Below are 25,634 nucleotides of genomic sequence, written 5' to 3' on the forward strand. Positions count from 1 at the left end.
CTTTTTGTCCCCAGTCTATCTTTTAATATTTTGTTGAAAAATTCCTGACATTACAGAACTAAACTGAAATGTATTAATAGTCCACTCTTAAATTTTCCATGACAAACGAAAATTCATGAGCCAAAAAAAACCCCACAAAAAAGGGTGGAAGCTTATAAAACTAAATATGACCTCAGCATTAACAGCTAAACAGAGAAAGGAATTAAACCGCTTTAGTTAAAAAATCACAACTGGATGATAAAGTGTATAGAAACTGAACATTTACAAACTATTTAAAACCTGGAATCACTGACTGTTCAGAAACTACACAGATGGATCATGGGTGGTGGAGGTGAACAGCAGAAAAGGTTTACGGATGAGTCTGCATTGTTCTAGCTGCACCCCATGCCACCCGTCTCCAAGAAAAGCCTGACCTTGATTAGAAATTGAGCCAGGCTAATGCTGGCAGCAGATCTAGTGATGGTAACCCGCCTATCAGTAGATCCTTCCCCTGGGTTTCCGATTTTGATCTGCGCCCCAGACAGCTGATGGATCTCATTGATTTTGGTGCCTTGACGCCCGATTATGCAGCCAATCAAATCTTTGGAATGGTGAGTTCATGAGTAGTAGTCTGAGCAGATGCATCCAAACCTGCACTGAGTCCGGTGTTGCCATGCGTCATGGGAAAATGAGACAGTTGCGTTGCCAATTGGTGCAGCTTGGTCAAATCTGGTATAGGCCTGACCACCTGCAAAGATGACTGGAGAACTGGACCGCTTGGGCCGATACGGTATGGTCACGCCCTTCAGAGGGGACTCCAACATGACCACGCAGATCTGTTTGACATACTCAGTGATGGATTGCGGAATGCCAGCAATAGTGATGGCCTGCTCAGTTGAATTGGGGAGCATCTCCCCAGCCACCTGGACCTGAGCCCCTGTACTCTCTCGTATTTCCTTGATCTTGCAACCACCTTTTCCAATGAGAGAGCCACATTGACTAGCAGGAACTACCAGCCTTAGAGTGACTAGGGGTCTACTGGCAGCTGTACTATTGGTCATAGAGCTGCTGATGTCAATGATCATAGCAAAGGCTTTGAAGATGGTATTATTGGGTCCAGCCAAAGTGATCATTCTCTCAGGACAATTTCCTTCTGAGATGTTGATACGTACACCACTCTCGTCTCTCATCTTTTTAACGGATTCTCCTTTCTTTCCGATGATACTGCCAACTTCCTTTCCATGCATAAGTAGCCGGATGGTGAGAGTGACATTTAATCCACCTTCAATCACACCGGTGTCCATGTTCAGCAGTGTTACAGGGAGCTGGACTTTGAGTGGTCAAGTCTTTGGTCACCATTGGGGGTGAAAGCCAAAAACTGCAGGCACAAGGCGACTGAGGGGGGAAAAGGGGAGAGGGCAGGAAGGGGAAGGGCTGGAGGCCAGAGGCAGAACAATAGGGGGCCGCCCCCCCGCAGCTGCTCTAGCTGCTGCCTCTGCTGGTCTACTAATGTCTTTTTTTAATGTAGTAGACTATTGAATAGAGCTTATTGAGCTGCTCATTGTAAAGGACAGAATAAAAACACACAAGCATCACTTTATCAAGGATGGGTACCAGTGGATAACACCTGTAATCCTGCTCAGGAGGCCGAGATCTGAGGATTGCGATTCAAAGCAAGCCCAGGTAGGAAAGTCCAGTCCAGAAGTGGTGATGTGGCTCTAAGTGGTAGAACATTAGCCTTGACCTGAAAAGCTCAGGGAGAACTCCCAGACCCAGAATTCACGCCCCATGACCAACAAAACAAAGCAAAACAACACGCCCCCCCACCAAAAAAAAATCAACCGAAACAAAAAACAGGAAAAAAATCACTTTCTCAAGATCAAAGTGTGTGATGGGAATAAATGAAATAAACACAATTCAGTTTACTTGATGTATGATACTTGAAAGGGAAAATAGAATAAAGTGAAACGATGCGGTATTGCTCATTTCTAATATTGGTCACATGGTTGAAAAATGGGATAAACACTAAAAATGAAAATGTGAGAAATGACAGCCAAAATGTCCGTATTTATAAACTGCTGGCGATCAATGTTTGTACATTTTCTAGTAATTTTTGCGTAGTGTCTATAAAAATATTGAAGAATTAGAATCATATTGTATATTCAAATATGCATTCTGGTGGATATTTTGTGTTTAAAAACTATCTCATTAAGCATTATATTTCTATTTCAATAAAACCACTTGGTAATGAATCACATAATATTCCATGGGGGGAATATTCCCATAGGTGTAATTAATTTTACATTCTCAACAATTTAAATATTTAATCGTTTTCTTTTTACTATGATCAGGAACACAAATATGTATATCCTTGCATATAATTATTTGTGAAAATCTTTGCTCTTTGTGTGAATTTTGCTTATTTTAAAATAACTTAATAGATTTAACTACTTGGGTTAAAGTTATTTAAATAATTGAATAGATTTGATGAAAAGTTAAATTTCCTAAAGTATTTTTTAAAATAATTTTTTCATAATGTTTTCCATAAAATTTATATCTATTTTGTATCACATGCTTGAATTTTTTTAATTAAGTTTTTTATTATGAAAATACTGTACAGACTGGTTACAGTTACATGAGCAAGGTAATGAGTACATTTCTTATCCAGCATTGTTGCCTCCTCCTTTGTTTTCCCCTACCATCTCTTCCCTCCCGAGATGGGAGGGAAGCTCACATGCTTGAATTTTTACCTGACATAATTTGTTCAGTTGACAACGGTACTGAGTCATTCATTCAATATAGTGAGCATTAAATAATTGAAGTGGATATTATGTAAGCACAATGTATTCAAATTTACTCTAGAGCCCAGAGATTCTGTTTTAGATCTGCTTCCTTTTGCACTTCAACAGTAACCAGGTAGTTTAACATGTCCTTATATGTATGTTGATCACTTTTCTTTCTTTATGAATTTTGGATTAATTTCCTTTGATGTTTTGTGTGGAAATGTCACACTTTTTCATACTGAGTTTTAAGTCTGAAGCAAATACTGATTTGATGCAGATTCAGGTATAAGAATATCTAAGCGCTTTTGCCAAGTTATACAAATGTTGCTCTGATTGGTACTGATTCACTAATTGTTTCCATTCATATAGCCACTCTTTAGAGATTCAGTAAGCTTCTGGCTGGTGCTCAGATTCAAACATTGTGTGGGGTAGGTGTTGGAAACAACAATAATATGCTTTATCAGCTGTCAAGTTGATCACAGACTAGTAGCAAAGAAAAAATTGAGGAAGTGGTGCTGTGGCTCAAGCAGTAGAGTGCTCGCCTTGAGCTGAAGAGCACAGGGACAGCACCCAAGCCCAGAGTTCATGACCGACAAAAAAAAAAAAAAGAAAAAATTGAAATAAACAATTACAAGAAAACTCAGTTTGTCATTAAACAGATGCAATTTCCTTTTCTATTTGGCTTTTTTCCCCCATTTTTCCTAGTTGAGAGTATTTCCTCATTTTAGAGACAGAAGGCCTGCTCTGATGGGCTTCCTTTTTTTTTTTTTTTTTTTGTAGGTCATGGGGCTTGAACTCTGGGCCTGGGCGCTGTCCCTCAGCCCTTCAGCTCAAGGCGAGCGCTCTACCACTTGAACTAAAGCGCCACTTCCGGTTTTCTAGTGGTTTATTGGAGATAGGAGTCTCACGGTCTTTCCTGCCCGGGTTGGCTTTGAACCGCGATTCTCAGATCTCAGCCTCCTGAGTAGCTAGGATTACAGGCGTGAGCCACCGGCACCCAGCTCTGATGGGCTTCTTGTATGAATACCTTAGAAGCAAGATACCTTCTTCCTGTAAGGACTCTGCTATTTGATGCTAGATACTCTTATCTGGGATGTAGAATCTTAAATAAATGATGTAAATCTCAATGATTGGCACCAGGAGCAACCACCAAGATGTCTACCTGACCTCAGCATATCAAATGAAAATGTCTTCATGTCAAAGTATACTTACTCAAAGACTTCAAGGCAATAGAGCTTCCTTAACATTCTTTTCTTGCTCTTAAATAATTGAGAGTTAGCTTTTCCTATGCATAAACCCCAGAATAATAACCAACTCAAGAAGTTCAATGCAAACATATAAGAAAAATATATTTCAGACTTAGTTAAGCAAGGAACAATTGAGTCGGCATCACATCACTTATATATAAATTAAGTTTTGTTTGTTTACTTGGATGATTTTGCTTTTTATTATGTCAAGATAAGTACTAGTTCCATATATAGCATTTCTCATCAAACAATGGAAAACAGCTTCGGGATGCTGAAGAAGAGTTTACCAGTTCATGGAAAACCTTGTTCTTCCTGTGTTTGCATTGTTTTAGGAATAGAAGTCATTCATATGTCACATGTTTATGAAATCATTCTTGAATATAGTTAATATGTATATGTCTATTTTTCTTCAAATTCATTTCTCTGAAATAAATTAAAATATTATGTACTGTGGTGTATTATTACTGTTTTGGAAATAAAACTATTGAGTGAAATTAACTAATGAGAACGAAAGAGAAAATATAATGCATTGCAACACTGACAAATTTAGAGCCACTATTCTGTATTTGTGGGAGAAAATTATCATTTTTCATTCTATATAAACAATTATTTAAAGAAAATTGATTAAAATAGAAAACATCATTCTGTGTCATGAAGTGAAATTATTCAAAACTATGTGGTTTTTCAGCAAACACCCCAATGTTGAATCATAAACCTAGCAAGGGGGAGTTGGGGATGTTAGTTGTACTTCACAGCTCTCATGAATAAAGACAAGCAGACTTCTTTGTTTTCCACACAAGACACAAATGGATGACTTCATGTTAATGTCTACAGAGTCAAAATAATATCCAGTTTCTCTACTTTCATTACGGTTAAGTAGTTGTCCAGAAAGGTTTCAACATGTCAATTTATGAATACAATGCACCTTGATCAATGTCACCCAACCCCACCAATTAATTTCTCTCTTTAAGCAGTTGAAAAGAAAAAAAATACAAAATCAATAGTCTGAAGTACAGGCTTAGTATACTTAATCTGATATCTGAACTCTAGAATTCTCTAAAACCTATTTTTTGAGCTATGATTTCACTACAACAAGAAGTTCTACACCTGACTCAAATAAAAGGTTGCAATAAAAAAATGAAAAGTATTGCATAAAATTACCTCTTTCAAGCTATAAGTGCATGTGAAATGATATCTTGTAGACATCTCATTAAATATATGTAAAAATTTCAAAATCTGGAAACATCTGGAATTGGGAGATATTTTTGGTTCCAACTATTTCAGATAAGGAACATTCAACTTGTATAATTGGTCGGTAAATTACAAACAGTAAAATAATTTGGTCTTATGTTTCTTCATACTGGTTTTCAGTACCCTTTCAAATGCATGTAAAATTTAATTACCCAAAGTAAAAATTGTGAACCAGTAAATATGATAAAATAAGCATCACCCAGAGTTGTGACACATGTCTTTAATCCCAGTACTTGAGTTTGAGGTAAGCCTGGCATAAGTGAAACTCTGTCCCCTGAGAAAGCATTGTCCATTTTTTGAGTAAATAACAAACCCATCATTAAGTGAGCATAGGATATTGTTTTCTTTATGGTGGTTCTAATGTTTATTGGAGGCATCTATTTGGTTTTAACATTTAAGGTTCTAGAGTCTACATTCAGGGTTTTACTAAGTACCCAGGGTACTAACTAAGCAGGTATTGGATCACAAAACCCATGTACTTCAGTCCTTTTTCACTTTAGTTATATCAAATAGCATTTTGCTTTTGCCCGAGGATAGACTCAGGCCAAAAATGATCTATTTCTGTGTAACTGAGATAAAAGGCTTGCCTGGTTTATTCTTTGAGATGGGGTCTTGCTAACATTTGCCCCTGCTTGCTTGAACCATTATCTTTCTGTCTCTGCCCACCACACACTAAGATTATAGATGTTAGCTATAATGTCAGGATAAATTCTTTAATACAGGTTCAGGTTATAGCCAATTCATAAGAAAAATTATATTATGTATTTCTATTTTGTTGAATTTTCTTAGTTACTATGTAAACTTGAATGAAATAGTATAAAAACAAACTTTTTATATTATTCCCTCATAGTAAAGCTGTGTCAATAAACTACATTTTCATTTAGCAAAAAATAAAATTGGAGAACAAGTTTATTTCCTTTAGCGTACTACATATATCATAAAAATACAGCTCAGTTCACTTTTCTACATTGACCACACCTACATAAGTCTAGATAAACACTAAAACATTTCCAGTACAAAAGAACTTCAAATGACTTCCTGTGACCCATTCTCTTACTATCCATGATTTTTACTTCTAGCTTCAAAAAAATAATATTTTGAACAATGTATGTGCAATTATTTCACATCTGTTTTCTTTTGTGATCTTGCGTTAACAATATTCACCACCTTGTGTGCAATAAAAATTCCTTTTTCCTGCTGCTTAGTGTTCCATTTCATCAACTAACCATGTTTTTTTTTTTATCCATTTAATTGTTGGTAGATATTTGATGTTTCAAAATGAGGCTTCAATGAATATTCAGATACATGGGTCTTATTGAAAACAATATTAAATATGTCTATCTGTAATAAATATATCTGGAATAAACATTTATTTGGGGATAAAATTTCTCAGTTACAACAGCAAAATTTAAATGAATCTAACAATAACCAAAACTTAGGGCCTGTTTTGAAATGGGAGTGATTAGGGAATCACAAGAATGAAACTGATCTCTCCAGAGAGCACACTATCTCAAAGATGTGGTTTCAACTAGTTGGCAGCTATCTCTGGACATGTTTTAGCATCATCTCTCAGCCTTGCAGGAATATGTACATTCCTACTTGTGCATGACTATCCCTCTTTAAACAGGCTCTGAAGCAGCGCCTATGCTCTCAAACAAATTAAAAATGAAATCTAAGAAGAAGTAGCAGGCTATTCCCTAGAAGCCAGGTAGCTTTAATTATGTTGTCATATGTTTAGATCCTTTAGCAAAAGAGCGTCTGCCTGCCTTTTAGAACTTAAGCCCTGTAGCAGCAATTCCCCACTGTGCATCTCTTGAGGTACTTAGGAAAGCTTAGGTACCATTTGCATAAAGGAAAGAAAACCTTAAGATTTTGTACTACTTAATTCACAGATGTGTTAGACTTTCATGTTTTCATGTATAGTAATATGGACAATTTTGCAGGACTGATTCAAAATCTGAGTATTGGTATGTTACTGTTTACATTCGCACCATTGTAAATGCCTTAATTTCTGCAATCACTCAGTATACAGTAAAGTTTTGCATCTTCAGCCACAAGAAGGAAAAAAATCCAAGCCCTGGAGAGTTTTGGAGGTGAAGAAAGGGGCACCAAGTAGGGTTCAACTTCAGCAAATACTCACAAGAACTTGAGCGTCAGCTATCCCAGCCTGCTTATAGGAAATCTACCTGAGGTTATTTTCTGTTAGTGCCTCAATAGTAAGAGTCAAACTTCTTCAGACAGGTTTGTCTTGCATTTTTGACACCAGCATCCAGAGTGGCATAACCTTGGAGGAAAGTGGTAGTAAATGAGCAGACTTATTTCACATGGTAATGTATGTCTAAATGCAACCATATGCAGTTGCTGGAGATAGGGCTACTGCCTAATTGACTTGATTTTTTTTTCTTTTTTTTCCCCTCATTTTTTTCTCCCTCATTGCTGTATTGTTCATTCCTAGATACACAGCTTATGGTGATTACTAAATTGCCTTCTTAATAGTGTTTAAACTTAATTCAGAGTATATTTTGGTTTGTGCTCCATATCACTGAGCAACTCAGTGTATGTTCTTTAATTGTCAGGTAACTCTGTACAATTCTAAGGCTTGTTCTTTAATTATTTTAGGTGAGGGCGCTACAATGGCAGAGTGAAGGCCTCATTCTCTTTCTGATTTGCTCTTCTTTTCATAGTGTAAATAATCTGTGGAAAACAAATAGAGATTATATTTTAATTTGCACACTACATTATTTTGGGGGAAGAGGAGAAGATAATGGCAGCTGGCAGGAGCCTATGCTAGACGTTTTTTGACAGTAGGACAAAATCACTGCCGTAAACATCTTGAAAAGAGGAAGGATTTATTTTGGCTCATGATTTCAGAGGCTGTAGTAGTTGGCTGTGTTGATAGTTGGCTGTGGTAAAGCAAAAGGGTGGGGAAGGTGACAGAGACTGCCTACTTCTTGAGAGACCAGACTCGAAGAGATTGGAAGAGAATAGGAACCAACATAACCTTGAAAGGCATACCTTCAGAGACTCTCTTTCAACAAGCTACTTCCTAAACCTCTGCCACCTGTCAAAATGGTGTCATCCACTGTAATCAAGAGTTCAGGAAATGTGTCTATGGAGACATTTTCTATTCAAATGATAATACTCTGCACCTAACCCCAAAGACTCAAGGACATCTCACTATCCACACATCTGTCTCTTAGAATTTTCCAAAAGTCTTAAAATGTCCGAAAGTCTGAGTCCATAATCTCTTCTAATATTCAAGGAATTCTTACTATTTGTGAGTCCCTATGATTGAAAGCTAAATGGTACTTCCAAGATACAACGGCTGAGAGTAAACATTCCTTTTCCAAAAGGGAAGAATTGAGTGGGAGGAGTATAGCAAAATGGGCCAAAGCAAGAAAAAAATCCTCCAAGACAAACATTAAATCTTGTCTCCAAAAAAACAGAACCTGAAGCAAGTGTCATCTTATTGTCAGCTCTAATGGACTTGGGCACATCCACTTCTATGGCCTTGTTTCCCTCTTTCGTGTGCTGTCTTCTTTGTTAGCTGCTTGTGGCTTTTCTCAGATGATAATCCATATACTTTGTATCATCAAGATTCCACAGTCATCCACCACATCATTGTCTTCACCCTCACAGCTACTTGCTTTTGCTTTCAAGGGCTGCTTGCAAGGATCAGGATCTTACTCCAAAGTACCTGGCTTCCCAGGCCTTCCTTTGAAATCTAGATGGAAGCTTCCATCCCATAACTCTCGCATCCTACTTTTCTAAAATACTAGTATTTTGTGAACAATGAAGCCAGCTTTAATAGCATCTCTACACACTTGTGGCCATAGCTGAAGGGCTCTGTGTGGAATGGCTTGATATGGAAACTTTACCCTATTGGAGTCTGTGTGCGGAGTAAAGAAAAGTTAAAACAGAAAAAATACCCAGTCAATCAGATAAGAAGTAATCAATCTTTTTCCAAGTAAGTTAAGAAATCAGTTTAAGAATTGTTAAAAGCATATGCAAGTTCTAGATGGAAGTACATGTGCCATGTGCCTCAAATGGTGAAGCATCTGCCCAGTAAGTGTGAGTTCAAGTCTTAGTGTCACAAAGAAGTAAGACAATGTCCAGGAAAAAATCTACCAAGTATGTGTTCAAAAACAATATAAAATAAACATATAAATAGCCAGGTATTGTTTTTTTCATGTCAGTAATCTTAGCTACTCATGATGTTAAGGAGAATCATAATATGAGGCCAGGCCACACAGAAATATCAGGTATGTTTCATCTCCAATCGAAAGCCAAATTAGAGCCATGGTTCACATGTTAGAGCACCATCCTAGCAAGAACAAGATTTCTGAGTTCAAGTTCTAACATCAGAAAGTAATAGTATGCAAATTAAAGAACTAGAACATAGAGTGTGCAGAATAGGAAAAATTAAGACCTTCAAAAATTTGTAACACTTGATGCTCAAAAAGATATCTAGTATATGTCTGAGTCAGGCAGAAAAGGTCAGATAAGGTGATGTTAGGGAAATGAACCCTAAGATATGTATTCAAATGTTTTTTTTTTCTTTCATGCAATTGTTTCTAACACATTTATAAGATTATTTCTTTATTGCTTTGTATGTCCCTTCCGCATAGTATAACCCCTGCTTTCACTGTATTTGATGTTGGTATAATTTGTGGAGGGGAAGGGGAAAAACAAATTGTTTAAATAGGGATACAGGTGGACTCATTGCAACAATGAGATGTACAAGTCGTTATGTCGAAAACGAACTTTACAACTTTCATGTGGGGGGGCGGGGAGGATGGGGGGCGGGGGGGGGGAGGATGGGAAGGGATGGGAAGGGGAAACAAAAGAGGAGGCTACAATGCTTGATAAGAAATATACTCATTATCTTGCCCATGTAATTGTAACTCCTCTGTACAGTATTTTCACACACACACACACACACACACACACACACACACACACACACACACAAAAGAATCATGAAAGATACTTAACCAGTTACTACAATTTTATTCTATCCAATAAGGGCACAGAAGATAATTTGAAAAGACATAAGTTAAACTGGAGAGATGGAAAAGACAATAAAGGGGATTGTTGGCTGATTAAAGAAGGTAGATTAAATGAATAATTAACTTGAAGACATAGCAATATGAACTATCCAAGATCACAAAATATAGAAAAAGAACTTAAGCCAGGTGTTAGTGGTTCATATATATAATCTTAGCTATTCAGGAAGCTGAGATCTGAGCATCACAGTTCAAAGCCAGCCCATGGCAAGAAAGTTTGTGGGATTCTTATCTCCAGTTAAGCATCAAAAGGAGGGCAATGGGGCTGTGGGGTTCAAGTGGTAGAGTGTTAGTCTTGAGCAAAAGTGCTCAGAGAGAGCACCCAGACATTAAGTTCCAGCCTCAGTATTGTCAAAAGTAAAAGAACTTAATGAAAAGGTTATCAATTTCAAGCAACCTATAAATATGTAATTGCAATCACTGTGAGGATTACAACGTAAAATATAAAATACTTGAGAAATAATGGTCAACAATTGCCAAATTTTATTGAAACTATAAATCAATAGATTCAAAAAGTTCATTGAGCCCTGACTCAAGAAAAATAAGAAAATCGGTTCCAATGTACGTAAAATGTTACTCAAAAACATGATAAAGAGACAATAGTAGAAGGAAATTCTAGAGGCAAAATCACCTAATGACTTATGGTGAAAAACAAACTGAAGATTTGCTCATGAGTAAAAAGATCAAAACACATTAAATCAAGGAATTGAAGGACTGAAAAACAAAAAGAAACAAACAAGTGTTAAAATCTAATCATATATGTGGAAAGACTAAGAGGAAGTGAAATGGAAGACTTCTTCCCCTACAGTGTGAAAACATTCAGTGGACCCTGGTAAATATACGAAGAAATCATCAAGCAGAAGAGGATGCTATAATGACATGGTACCAAACATGCAATGGACATGGTACCTACACATTCCACTATAAATTATTTTATCATTGCTATAATTTAAATATCTTAAGACAAACAGTAAGACAGAATTTCGACATGCTATGCCACTGCGTTGGGAGACAGAGGAAGTAGCATGAGCCACGGAACATAGGCAGCCTCTGCAAGTTGAAAAAGAAGAAATTTTCTGTTTTTACAGATCCTCACATTAAGCTACAGATTCTAAGACTTCTTGCTCAAACTATTACATATTAAACTATTAAATAGTTTATCTGTTGCTGCTTTATAATTTGTTACAGAAGGAATAAAAAACTGATATAATCACTAGTTGAAATTCATTTCCGAACGTAATATTTGAAAAACATTTGATGCAAAAGTTATTTGCAATCGCTAGTATATGTCTGAGACAAGCAGAAATGGTCAGATAAGTTGATGTTAGGCGAAATGAACCCCAAGATAAGGACTCAAATGGTTTTTCTTTCTTATTATTGTTTCTAACATATTTATAAGATGATTTTTGTGTTGCTTTGTATGTCCCTCCCCCAAAGTATAACCCCTGTTTTCACTGTATTTGATGTTGGTATAATTTATGGAGGGGAAGGGAAAAAACAAATTGTTTAAACAGGGATACAGGTGGACCCATTGCAACAATGAAATGTACAAGATGCTATGTCGAAAAACGAACTTTATACCTTGGCGGGGTGGGGGGGGGGGGGAGATGAGAGGGGCAGAGATGGGAAGGGGAAACAAAGGAGGAGGCAACAATGCTTGATAAGAAATGTACTCATTACCTTGCTCATATAATTGTAACCCCTCTGTATGGTATTTTCATAATTAAAACTTATTAATAATTACACAACTTTTTATTAATGAAATGAAAAGACAAGGCATATGACCATCTTAGAAAAGCAAGAAAATATATATGATAACTTCCCATATTAATTATGGTTAAAAAGGGCAAAAAGCGGGGCTGGGAAGGTGGCTCAGTGGTAGAGTGCTTGCCTTGCAAGCCGGAGGCCCTGGGTTCGGTTCCTCAGCACCACATAAGCAAAAAGAAAAAAGCCGGAAGTGGCGCTGTGGCTTGAGTGGTAGAGTGCTAGCCTTAAGCTGAAGAGCTGAGGGACAGCACCCAGGCCCAGAGTTCAAGCCCCACGACCGGACCCAAAAAAAAAAAAAAAAAAGGGCAAAAAGCCCTCTTATCCGACAAGAAATTGAAAAGAACTTCAATTTGACAAAGAACATCTGCAGAAACCTTTTAGGGGACATTCAATTTAATGACAAAATATAATTATTCCTCTTAAAATGAGGAATAAGAAAATCATACTGGATCTTGCAATTTTTATTTACCAGTTTACTGGATGTTCTTGACAATGCACTAAAATTAGAGAAATAAACCATTCAGGTGGGAAAGATGTTAATATATTTTTGTTCATGCATGACAAAATAGATTGTGTGGAAGAGTATAAAATCTACAAACAAAGCCAGGCACCAGTGGCTCATGAGGCTGAGATATGAGGATCATGGTTCAAAGCCAGATGGGGGAGGAAAAGCCCATGAAACACTTATCTCCAATAAATCACCAGAAAACCATAAGTGGTGCTGTGGCTCAAGTCGAGTGCTAGCCTTGAGCTGAAGAGCTGAGGGACAGTGCCCAGGCCCAGAGTTCAGTCTCATGACTGACAAAAAAAATCTACAAATAAGTCCATACAAATAAGTTCATGAGGCTAGTGAGTATAACAAGCTGGTAAGATATAGGATAAATATACAAAAAATCAATTATATCATATGTACTTAAAAACAAGTATAAATGAAATTAAAAATACTATAATTAAAAATACTATCTGCACTAGCATATACAATGCAAGGGCAATATATATATATAAAACTTACAGAACAAAACTGTCTTCAAACATTGTTGAAATAACTAAAATGCAATAAAATTCAAACATACATTTTGTCATCATGGGACAGAATAAGAAATGTTGTATCACCTCTTTCCAATTTGATCTTTATAATTAGTGCAATATTAATAATACACTCTCAGCAGAATTTTTGTACAAATGGATATAACCATTCTAAAATCCATATGAAAAGAACTGAGAGCAGAAAAATCAAGTTAGAAACAAATCTCATGCAAGCTCATCTCTGTGTTGCAATGACAGGATTTTATTTTTTTATTTGTTTGAATACCATTTTGCTGTGCATGTATATGCCATTTTCAAAATCCAGTACTCAGTTAATGAACACATATTGAGGCTACTTTGAATAATGCAAGGCAGTGCAACTTTTTGTACTATATTAATTTAATATATATTTATTATGTTCAGTGAAAGAAACAAGAAATAGCAAACCAAATACCTCACATTCTCACTCATTTATGAAATGTAAAAACATTGATCTCATATAAGTTTAAAGTAGAATGGAGGTTTTGAGAACCTGGGTAAGGGAGAGGAGGAGGAAGTTTGGAAAAGTTGGACAGTGTCACAAAGAAGTAAGGCAATATCCAGAAAAAAAATCTACCGAGTATATGTCCACAAAATAAAATGAAATAAAATTTAAAATAGCCAGGCTTTTTTCATGTCAGTAACCCTAGATACTCACAATGCTGAGGGGAATAATAATATGAGGCCAGGTCTGATATTATGTGTAGGACATATTGAGTATAGGATTCAGTTTTAGTTTGTTATTGCACATTAGAATTGCTATGTTCAGCAATAATATGCATTATCTATACAAGCCCCTACAAGAAATAGTCTTGAATATCCTTACCACAAAGAAATGGTTAAGAATTTTAGATGATGCAATACATTTTAAATTATATGATTATGATTTTTTAAAAAGGGTTGTACTGGTGCAGTGATTAGGAGAGGAGTGAAACAGAACGTACAATCCAGAATCAGGCTTGTGCTCACATGGACAACTGACTTCAGAGAAAACTGCAACAGCAATCTAGCATGCACTTGGAAGGCTTCCCATTAAGTGGACCTGGAATAACTGGACAACCATGTGGAAAACACTCAACTTTCAATTGTAATTCATGCCATATTTAAAGAAAAGCATGATGTCACCTGTATATGAAAGTAATCATATAGTTATTGTACATAATTATATATAGTAAAGAAATACCATTGGTATTGGAATAATAACACTTGAGTGTATAGCTCCTCATCACTTAAAAATACACACATGACAAACATTACAAACCTCATCACTTAAAAATACACACATGACAAACATGACCACAAACCTCCATGAACCCAGGTTGACCAGTGCAAATAAACTCCTCCACCCCACAATTCATTTTTAGCTCTCATATTCTTGCTAAGCACAGAGAATTTAACATCCTTATGGTTGACTCACACTGTGCATACCTTCACTCCTGGGATTCTCTCATGTGGTGGCAAGAGAGTAGAAAATATGGGAGGGTTCTTCCTCCCTCTCTTCCTCCTTTTTTTTCTCCCTCCCTTCCTCCCTTCCTCCCTTCCTCCCTCTCTCCCTTTCTCTCTCTCTCTCTCTCTCACTCCCTCCTTCCCTCCCTTCCTTCCTTCCTTCCTTCCTTCATTCCTTCCTTCCTTCCTTCTTTCCTTGCTTCTTTTTCTTTGCTTTCTTTTTTTTTTGTTGTTGGTCATGGGGCTTGAAATCAGGGCCTAGGCACTGTCCTTGAGCTCTTTAGCTAAAGGCTGGCACTCTACCACTTTGAACCACATCTTCACTTCTGGTTTTCTGGTAGTTAATTGGAGATAAGGGTCTCACAGGGACTAGGCTGGCTTCAAACTGTGATCCTCAGATCTCAGCCTCCTGAGCAGGTAGGATTATAGTCGTGAACCATGATTATCTGGCTCAATGCTTTCCCGCTAAATAAAAATTTTCCATTTCAAAACATTCAAAATAATTAATACATTAATTTTAATGAAAAATTATAACATTTATGTTTCACACTATCTTCCTTTCCATCTTTCTTGGAAGAAAAATAAAACTAACATACAGGGCTGGGAAGGTGGCTCAGTGGTAGAGTGCTTGCCTTGCATTCATGAAGCCCTGGGTTCAATTCCTCAGCACCACATAAACAGAAAAAGCTGGAAGTGATGCCATGGCTCAAAGTAGTAGAGCGCTAGCCTTGAGCTGAAGAGCTGAGGAACAGCACCCAGACCCTGAGTTCAGGCCCAAGACCAACAAAAACAAAAACAACCAAAGAAACTAACATACAGAATGAACAGTTTTAATTTGGCCATGAAATCCCAGATAAACTTGAACTGGTACAGAGAAAATAAAAGGATACACACACACACACACACACACACACACACACACACACACACACACACACACACACACACACACACGCATAGATGCACATGCATGGGCAAACACACGTAAAATCGAATAGGACCTTTGTTCTTCAGTTTACAAATCCTGACTGACTTGTGGTAAGCAACTCATTCTCTCAGCATTATAACAAGTCACAGGAATTCAGTTCAGAAGAAAAATGGCCTTGTACATGTGTTGTCCTTTCTACCAGAGGATTTCTGAGCTGGCCACAGATGGATTTGTTGAAACACTTGTTGCTTTTGGACACTCAAGTTTTACTACAACATATTCCACAGGAGAGCTGCAGTAAACAACTGAGAATATTAATAGCAAAATTATAGAATGTTATCATATAAGCAAGGAAGATTCCTAATTTATATTAAAAAAACAGTGAAACCTACTCCAAAAATATAAAACAATTGACCTTTTCAATTTTAGGCAAAATATTACTCAATGGATCTAAAATTAGATTTTAATTAAATGTTTCATTTAAAAGAAATCTCTGGAGAAATCAGTTTTCCCTCATCTATCCTTTCTTACACATACATCTTAGAGTTTTAAAATAATAGGGAATTTTTGTTGTTGTTGGTCATGGGGCTTGAACTCTGGGCCTGGGCACTATCCTTGAGCTCCTTTTGCTCAAGACTAGTACTCTACCACTTGAGCCATAGCTCCACTTCTGGTTTTCTGGTGGTTAATTGGAGATAAGCGTCTCACGGACTTTCTTTTTTTTTTTCCGGTCATGGGGCCTGAACTCTGGGTCTGGGTACTGTCCTTCAGCTCTTCAGCTCAAGGCTAGCGCTCTACCACTTGAGCCACAACACCACTTCCGGCTTTTTCTGCTTATGTGGTGCTGAGGAATCGAACCCAGGGCCTCATGCATGCAAGGCAAGCACTCTACCGCTGAGCCACCTTCCCAGCCCTGTCTCACGGACTTTCTTGCCTAGGCGGCTTTGAACCATGAACCCTCAGATCTCAACCTTGTGAGAAGCTAGGATTATAGATGTGAGCCACTAGCACCTGGGTTAGGGATATTTTTTTAATTGCCCCCAAATGCCATAAAATGTAAGTTATTTGACAAATTGTCTTTGGTAGCTTAGCTTTATATTTCTCACTCACTGAGGTTTATAGGACAGTAGTCAATATTTGGGACTAAAAGGTGCCTGTGTATGTCAGTATTTAGGCTACAATTTCTGTTTCAAACTTCCTCTACTGTATTTTAATTTACAGTGCTGGAGCTAGGTCTGTGCCCACCTTCCAGCTGCTCTCCTTAGGACTTTCTAATGCAGACATTGCAGAGACCTAAAAGCAGAGCAGGGATGGAATGCCACTCAATACCCTTCCTTCCTTCCTTCCTTCCTTCCTTCCTTCCTTCCTTCCTTCCTTCCTTCCTTCCTTCCTTCCTTCCTTCCTTCCTTCCTTCCTTCCTTCCTTCCTTCCTTCCTTCCTCCTTCCTTGCTCCCTCCCTCCCTTTCTCTCTCCCTCCCTTCTTCCATCCTTCTTCTCCTTTTACATTTTTCAGTCTTTTCTATGGCCATTTTGATGATACTTCTTACATTCATCAGGGACTATTTGTCCAAAGTAGCAATTAACTCTTGTAGATGGATATTCATAATGCTATAGACCCAGGTTCATCATCATCCATCAAACTCATAGTTGCATGGAGTTCTGTATGAGCTAGGAGATTCAAGTCCTGAATAGTTGGTTCCTCTACACACGTCTATGTGTTAGAACTAGAAATTGTCTGCTAATGTGTTATATTTTAATAAAATTTGCCTATCCTTGTCTTCTAATTCAATTACAGGTTTCTGTAGTTATTGAATGTGTGATATCTTGTTTCCTTTTTGAATTTTCAGTTTTTAATTTCTATTCAACAATCCCTTGCATTATTAAATATTCATTAGTCAAATAACTGGTGTACTTTCTTTGCTACAAGTACACTCTAATTAGTGTACTCTGATTTCTAAACAGAATAATTGTCTAACTGCCATAAACCTTCTCATTTAGAAATTAAATTGGTATCTATTACTTCTTGATTTTGTGAAAACATTTATCTGGTGGCTATATTGTACTATACACTGCAAGAAATGTAGAAAATTATAAGCCCCTACTTCATCATCAAGTATTAAGATAAAAAAGTTAAGAAACTCAGATATGTACATAATTGTTACAGTACATTAACTTTTAAAAAGTATTATACAACAAATCTAAAGAAATTCATTGCAGGACAATTATTATCTTTGAAAATGAGGAAAACAAAAGAACTCAGAAGAAATATTGTCAGGTGGGTATTAAATTATATATGTAAGAGGAAAAGTAGAGTGTGACTGAGGAGACTGTGAAAAATAGTAAGGAAGAAAATAAGATAAATACTTTTAAAATTTAGACACATGACTATTAACACATCCGTGTATCTAATTTTTCATGTATTTATATTTTGTAGGAATATTAGTTTTATAAAAATCTAGCAACAGGAAATGAACTTCATACCTAAGTCAGACTAAGAATGTTTAATATTGGATGATTATATAATAATTTTAATATTTTGTCCTACTGGTAACAAAGAAACACTAAATTTCTCAAGGTAATTGGTGGCTAAAGAAGATTACTCTAAATCATGCTTGGCATGGACTTGGAGACTTGTGTTAGAGAGGACTTAAGAATGAAAAACCACTTTCTAATAAAAATTATTACCGAATCCATATGCAGAAAGCTATAACTGAACCCTTTTCTCTCGTGTAATGATGTGTCAATTCAACATGGATTAAAGAGCTCAAGGTAATACTACTAAAAGAAGGAGTTAGGGAATCCTTAGACCTCTTAAGTATAGGCAAAATTTTTTTAATAGAATTTCATTGGCTCAGAAACTAGGAGACCCTACTGGCAAATTTGGTACCACATCAAGCTTAGAAGTTTATTCAAAGTAAATATTCTATTACGTATGTAAATACAAAATATTAACAAACTAATATATCATGTGTGTCTTGCAATATACATATATAATATATAAAATGTGGAAATATATGTTAAATATTATGCTTAATATAAGTGTTTTATGCTTATATTTTTTATATATAACAATAATAGTGTATTATACAATAAATACTATGCATTGTGCATTATCAAACTCACACATTGAACACATATAAAACAACCTAACTGTTTATAATATAGCTGTGATAGAATATAGATTATAGGAATTCTGTTTTATATGGTAAATTACATGTATTTCAAAGTATAGTTACATTACATAAAATAGTGAATCAAGTCTGTAATCTTAGGCAACTGCACTCCTAACAGAGATCATGGAACCATAGCTCAGGTTATCTCTGACCTAAAATTCTCCAGAGACCTCATATCAACCAATGCCTGGGCAAAATGCCATACATCACATTTACCCAATGAGAAAACAGAATAGCAACTCGGGTTAGTACAAGACATAAAGTAAGATCTTCACTCAAAAATAATCAAGACATCTGGGTGCTTGTGTCTATAATCCTCAGGAAGCTGAGACCTGAGGATTGTCATTTGAAGCCAGCCCAGACACGAAAGCCATTGAGACACTTATCTCCAATAAACCAAATGTACTCAGTGCCTGATTCATGTAACTGATACCCCTCTGTACAGCATCTTTACAATAAAATAAAATTTTAAAAATATCAGAAAAGCCAGAAATGGAGTTGTGAAACAAGAGGCTAAAGTGGTTTCTTTGAACCATAAAGCTCAGGTACAGTACCCAGGTCAAAATTCAAACCCCAGGACCAGTATGTACACACACACACACACACACACACACACAACACACACAACACACACACCTACACACACAATCAAGATATAAAAGGGACTGGATCATAAGGGAAGTCTATACTTAGCTTTCTGAGGTACCTCCATACTGATTTCCAAAGTGGTTGTATTAATATACAGTCCTAACAGCAATACAGTAGGGTTCCTCTTTCTCTGCATCCCCCACCAGCCAAGCCATACCACTCCTAGGCATCTATCCTAAACAACAGGAACCAATATACAAGGACACATGCACCTCCATGTTTATTACAGCACTGTGCACAATAGCCAAGATATGGAGACAAACCAGATACCCCACTACTGATGAATGGATCCAAAAATTATGGTATCTATATACAATGGAGTATTATGCAGCTATTAGGAAGGACAAAATAATGGCATTTGCAGGGAAATGGATGGGACTAGAACACATTATTGTGAGCGAGGCAAGCCAAGAACAAAGAGACAAACGGCACATGGTCTCCCTGTTATATGGATGCTAAAGCCAAAATGCAAGGAGATATGACAAAGTAAACAAGACCCTAAAAACAAAGGACAGCCACTCATTTTGTCATATCATTGCTAAATGACTCCATGCTCTGGAACATATACACGGTGTGTATATATATATATATATATATAAATATACGTTTATATATATGTACATATATACATATATATGTACATATATATATATACAAACACACACAACTGAGGGAAGCCAGGAAGAGGACACAGAATAAGTGGGAAATGAAACAATACGCAAAAAAGGGGCCCATCAGCTTTATAGACACAGAAGAAAAAGAACAAAGCAACCCAAAGACAGTGATGGGAAGGGAGGAATGAGAGGGAAAGAGGGAACAGCTTACACCAAGCAAAAGGAAAGAAATATAAACATCACCTGATGTGAAATAAATAATTGTATTATCAAAGCTCATAGAATTCAAAAACTTTATAGACCATGATAATGACAATTTGCCTTGTGAAGGTTAAAATGTGCTTGTGACTTTAATTAAGTATCACTAGTCCACAATACTGTGAAATACGTGAAATTTATGTAATCACCTAATCTTTAAAAAAAAAGTGAGAGAAGGGATGGGTTAAGAGTGATGGGTGACAATGTTGTCAGACAGCTTGTATTCATATACTGTTTTGTAGAATGAGAACTTCTTTGTACAATAATAATAAAAAATGTTAAAGAAAAAAAAGAGATTGGATATGTGGTTCAAGTGATCGAGTACTTGCTGAACAAACATAAAGACCTGAGGTCACTCTCCAGAACTGACAAAAAACTGAATGAATTAATCAACAAAGGAATAAATGTGTAAATAAATAAATAAGTGCTATGTCATACACAGTGTTGTTGGGATCTGTTTGGTTTAATTTTCTTGGTGCACTGAAATTCTTTTTTAAACAACACAAAACAATTTATTGACCACTGTTCACCATATTTGCAATAAAACAAAAAATATACAGTTGGGCCACATTGTAATTATTACAAAATTTTTTTTCTGGCTTTTGTTGTCCCTTCATTTCTGTGATTTTTCCTTCCCAACCACAAATCAGATAAACTTGTACACAAGACAGAGGGTACAGAAATTAAAAACTGGTAACAGAACATAAACCAAAGGAAAATGAAGAAAAAAGTAATAAGTGCAAACAGTACATTATAAAAACCTCTTGCTTCCACTTTTTGTAAATATTTATTTTTATTTATTAATTCTTCTTTGTGTTTTAAGACTAGATCTTGCTCTATAGAACAGGCTGGTTTTGAACTCTGATTTTACTGCTTCTACCTTCCAAGTCCTAGAATTATAGGCATGAGCCACAATTCTCATTGCTTTAAAATAGTTTAAATATATATTTTTATTGTAAAGACACTGTACAAAGGGGTTACAGTTACATGAGTAAGGTGATGAATGCATTTCCTATAGAGCATTGTTACCTCCTCCTTTATGTCTCCCCTACCATCCCTTTCCTCTCCACCTCCCCAAATTTGCTCTCCCCCCTCAAGCTGTAAACTCTGTTTTCAACATAGTATCTTATTATATATCTCAGTTGTTACAATGAGTCAATCTGTATCCTTATTTCAGCATTTTGTTATTTCCCTTCCCCTCTCCAAATCAGAAAAATGTTTATACAAGATGCAGGGCACTGGAATCAAATACAGTGAAAACAGGGGGGAAGAACATATAAAAGAAACAAAAATCATTGCTTTTGAAACCTTCTCTGCTTGTCCAAGATATATAGACTAGTTATTGCAAATAAGGGAAACCATGGGACCTATGTTTCTTTGGGCCTGGCTAACTTCACTTAATATAATTATTTCCAAGTCTTTCCATTTCCTAACAAATGGGGCAGGAATTCCAATATGTATATGTGTATATATATATATATATATATATATATATATATATATATATATATATATATATATATATATATATATATATGGAGTCTTTTGAGGAACCTCCATACTACTTTCCAAACTGGTTGAACAAGTTTACACTCCCACCAACAATGCAGTAAGGTTCCCTTCTGTCCACATCCCCTCCAGCATCTGTTGTTATAAGATTTCTTGATTATAGCCATTCTAACTGGGGTGAGGTGGTATCTCAATGTGGTTTTGATTTTCATTTCTTTTATGGCCAGAGGAGGTGAGCATTTCTTCGTTGGTCATCCTTCTTTCCTCTTCAGAGAAGTTTCTCTTTAAGTCTTTAGCCTATTTATTAATATAATGGGTGGTTGATTCTTTGAGGATTTATTATTTAGGGGATTGAATTTTTTGAGTTCTAAGTATATTTTAGATATGAGACCCTTGTCTGTTGTATGACTAGTGAAGATCTTCTCCCAATCTATGGGCTTTCTATTGATCTTTCTAGCTATGTCCTTTGCCATGCAGAGCTCTGCAGTTTCATGCAATCCCATTTGTCCAACCTTTCTTTGATTTGTTGTGTTCTCCTGTACTGTTTTTAAGGTGTCTGCTTTGACTTTGAGGTCTTTCATCCATTTGGAGTTGATTCTGGTGAACGGTGATATATAAGGATCTAATTTTAGTTTTCTATAGGTGTTTAACCAATTTTGCCAGCACCATTTACTGAAGAGGCTGTCTTTCTTCCATTCTATTTTTTTAGCTCCCTTATTGAATATTAGGTGGCTATAGGTCTGTGGGTTCATTTCTGGGTCTCTTTAGTCACAGATATGTTGTGCCAGTACCAAGCTGTTTTCAGTACTATGACTTTGTATTAGAGTTTGAAATTTGGTATTGATATTCCTCAAGCACTGTTCTTTCTGCTAAGGATTGTTTTTGGTATTTAAAGTCTTGTATTGTTCCATATGAATTTTTGGATTGAATTTTCTTCTATTTCCTAATGAATGAGGTTGGGATATTGACAGGTATTGCATTGAATTTGTATGTATATATAGATGGCAGTATTGCCATTTTCATGATATTAATCCTCCCAATTCAGGAGCATGGGTGGTTTCTCCACTTCCTTAGTTCTGCTTTAATTTCCTTTTTCAGGTTTTTAAAATTATTATAATAGAGGTCCTTCACTTCTTCAGTTAACACTTGGGTATTTTATTTTTTCTGGGGCTATTACAAAAGGAGTGACTTTCATGATTTCAGCTGTGTTCTTCTCATTGTTGGCTTAAAGAAAAGCCATTGATTTTTGAGGGTTAATTTTCTACCCTGCTACTTTGCCAAAGTTTCAAATCAGCTCGAGTCATTTGGGAGTGGAGTCCACGGGGTGTTTTAAATACAAGGTCATATCATCAGCAAAGAGGTAGAGTTTTATTCCATCTTTCCTTATTTGGATCCCTTTTATGTTTGCATCTTGTCTTATTACTCTAGATAGGCATTCTAGTATTGAAGTGGAGAAAGTCCACATCCTTGTATTGCTCTTTAATTTAGAGCTAATGGCTGTACTTTTCACCATTAAGTATAATGCTGTCTGTAGGTTTGTCATACACAGCCTTTATTATATTGAGGAATAATCCATCAATTCTTAGTTTTTCCTCAGCTTTCATCATAAAGGGTGTTGGATCTTGCCAAATGTTTTTTCTGCATCTATTGAGATAATCATTTGGTTCTTATCTTTGCTCTTATTTTTGTGATGAATTATAATTGATTTGCATACATTGCACCAGCTTTGCATCCCAGAAATGAATACTGTTTGATCAGATTGTATGATTATTTTGATCAGTTGTTAAAGTCGATTGGCCAAAATTTTGTTGAGAAGTTTTGGATCAATGTTCATCAAAGAAATGAGTGTATAGTTTCTTTGATGAGTCCCTTCCTAGTTTTGGGATGAGGTTTATGATGGCTTCATAGATAGAATTTGGCAGTGAACTTTAACTTTCAATTTCATTGAAGAGTTGGATTAGTATTGGTGTGAGTTCTGCTTTGAAAGGCTTGTAGAATTCAGCAGTAAAACCATCCAGTCATGGGCTTTTCTTAGGTGGGAGGGCTCTTATTGCTATTTCTATTTGGATGTTTGATATGGGTCTGTTAAATTGGGTTAAATCATCTTGGCTTAGTTTGGGCATGTCAATATTTGCTAGAAATTTGTCCATTTCTTCCAAAACTTTATTGGCATAAAGTTTTGAGAAGTATTCCATTAGAATGTTCTGAATGTTGATTGTTTCTGTGGTCATGTTTCCATTCTCATCTCTGAGTGTGTTTATTTGGTGTATTCTCTTCTTTTTCTGATAAGATTTGCCAACACTCATTTTTTTAATTTTTTCGAAGAATGAACTGTTTGTTTTGATGATTCTTTCTATGGTGTTTTTGGACTCTCATTTAATTCTGATTTAATTGTTTCTATTGGATTAGGATTCATTTGGCATAATTTCATTGTTTCTGAGTTTGGATAAATTTGTAAACTAAAATTTATTTTGGACAATGTTCCATGTGTGGCTGAGAAGAACATGTATTCTGATGCTTCTGGGTGAAATATTCAGTAGAGGACTGTTAAATCTTGTTGATGTATGCAGTTGTTTTGATCTGAGGTTTCTCTGTTGAGTTTTTGCTGGGTTGATCTGTCCAGTGAGGATAGTAGTGTGTTAAAATCCCCCACAATTAATGTCTTTGGATCCATGTGAGATTTTAGAGTAAGTAGTGTTTCTTGGATAAATTTGGGTTCTCCGTTATTTGGTGAATATTTAGAATTGCAATATCCACCTGAAGGAGAGTTCTCTTAAATAGTATGTAATGACCTTCTTTATCTCTTCTCATTAATTTTAATTTGAAGTCTATTTTATTTGATATTAGGATTGCAACTCCCACATGTCTATGAGGGCCATTTTGCTTGGTCGATTTTTTTTTAATTATATTTATTCACTTAATTTGATGGCAGTCCCAGGGCTTGAACTCAGGGCCTGGTTACTGTCTCTGAGCTATTTTGGTCAAAGCTTATGCTCTACTACTTGCATCATAGCTCCACTTTAGGCTTTTTTTAAAATTTAATTGTGAAAATACCATACAGAGGAGTTACAATTACATGGGCAAGATAATGAGTACATTTCTTATCAAGCATTGTTGCCTCCTTCTTTATTTCCCTTTCCTATTCCTTCCCATCTCCCACCACCATCCCCCCAGTACCCCCTCCCTCTACCAAAGTTGTCAAGTTCATTTATCAACATAACAACTTGTACATTTCATTGTTGCAATGGGTCCACCTGTATCCCTATTTAAACAATTTGTTTTTTCCCTTCCCCTCCACAAATTATACCAACATCAAAAACAGTGAAAGCAAGGTAGATTTTATTCCAGCCTTTCACTTTCAGAATAGGTATCTCTTTGTGGGCAAGGTGTGTGTCTTGAAGGCAGCAGAGAGAAGGATCTTGATTTTTTTTTAATTCATTTTTTCTAAATTATCTGTCTCTATGTTTTATTAATAAGTTTTTTATTGTGAAAATACCATACAGAGGGTTTACAATTATATGAGCAAGGAAGTGAGTACATTTCTTATCAAGCATTGTTGCCTCCTCCTTTGTTTCCCTTTACCATGCCTGCGCTCCCATCTTCTCCCCATCCCCCACCCCCCCACCCCCGGGCCAAAGCTGTAATTCTATGTCTCCATCAGAAAGAATGACATTTCCCCATTTGTAAGGAAAGGAAAGGCTTGGAAAAAATTATATTAAGTGAAGTAAGCCAGGCACAAAGAAACATAGGTCCCATGGTTTCCCTTATTTGCAATAACTAGTATATACCTGAGCCAAGCAGTAATGGTCAGACAAGTTGATAGGCAAAATGAACCCCAAGATAAGGACTCAAATTGTTTTTCTTTCTTGCTATTGTTTCTAACATGTTTATAAGATGATT

At 36.2% G+C, this 25,634-nt stretch overlaps 1 pseudogene; it reads right to left on the reverse strand.

Annotated features, from left to right (window-relative positions):
- Positions 1 to 254: 254 nt before the first annotated feature.
- LOC122126697 lies at positions 255 to 1,435 on the reverse strand (annotated as a pseudogene).
- Between the last annotated feature and the right edge of the window lie 24,199 nt (positions 1,436 to 25,634).

Source organism: Dipodomys spectabilis, unplaced genomic scaffold (assembly GCF_019054845.1).
Source record: "Dipodomys spectabilis isolate Male_0828 unplaced genomic scaffold, ASM1905484v1 ptg000009l, whole genome shotgun sequence".
NCBI lineage: Eukaryota > Metazoa > Chordata > Mammalia > Rodentia > Heteromyidae > Dipodomys > Dipodomys spectabilis.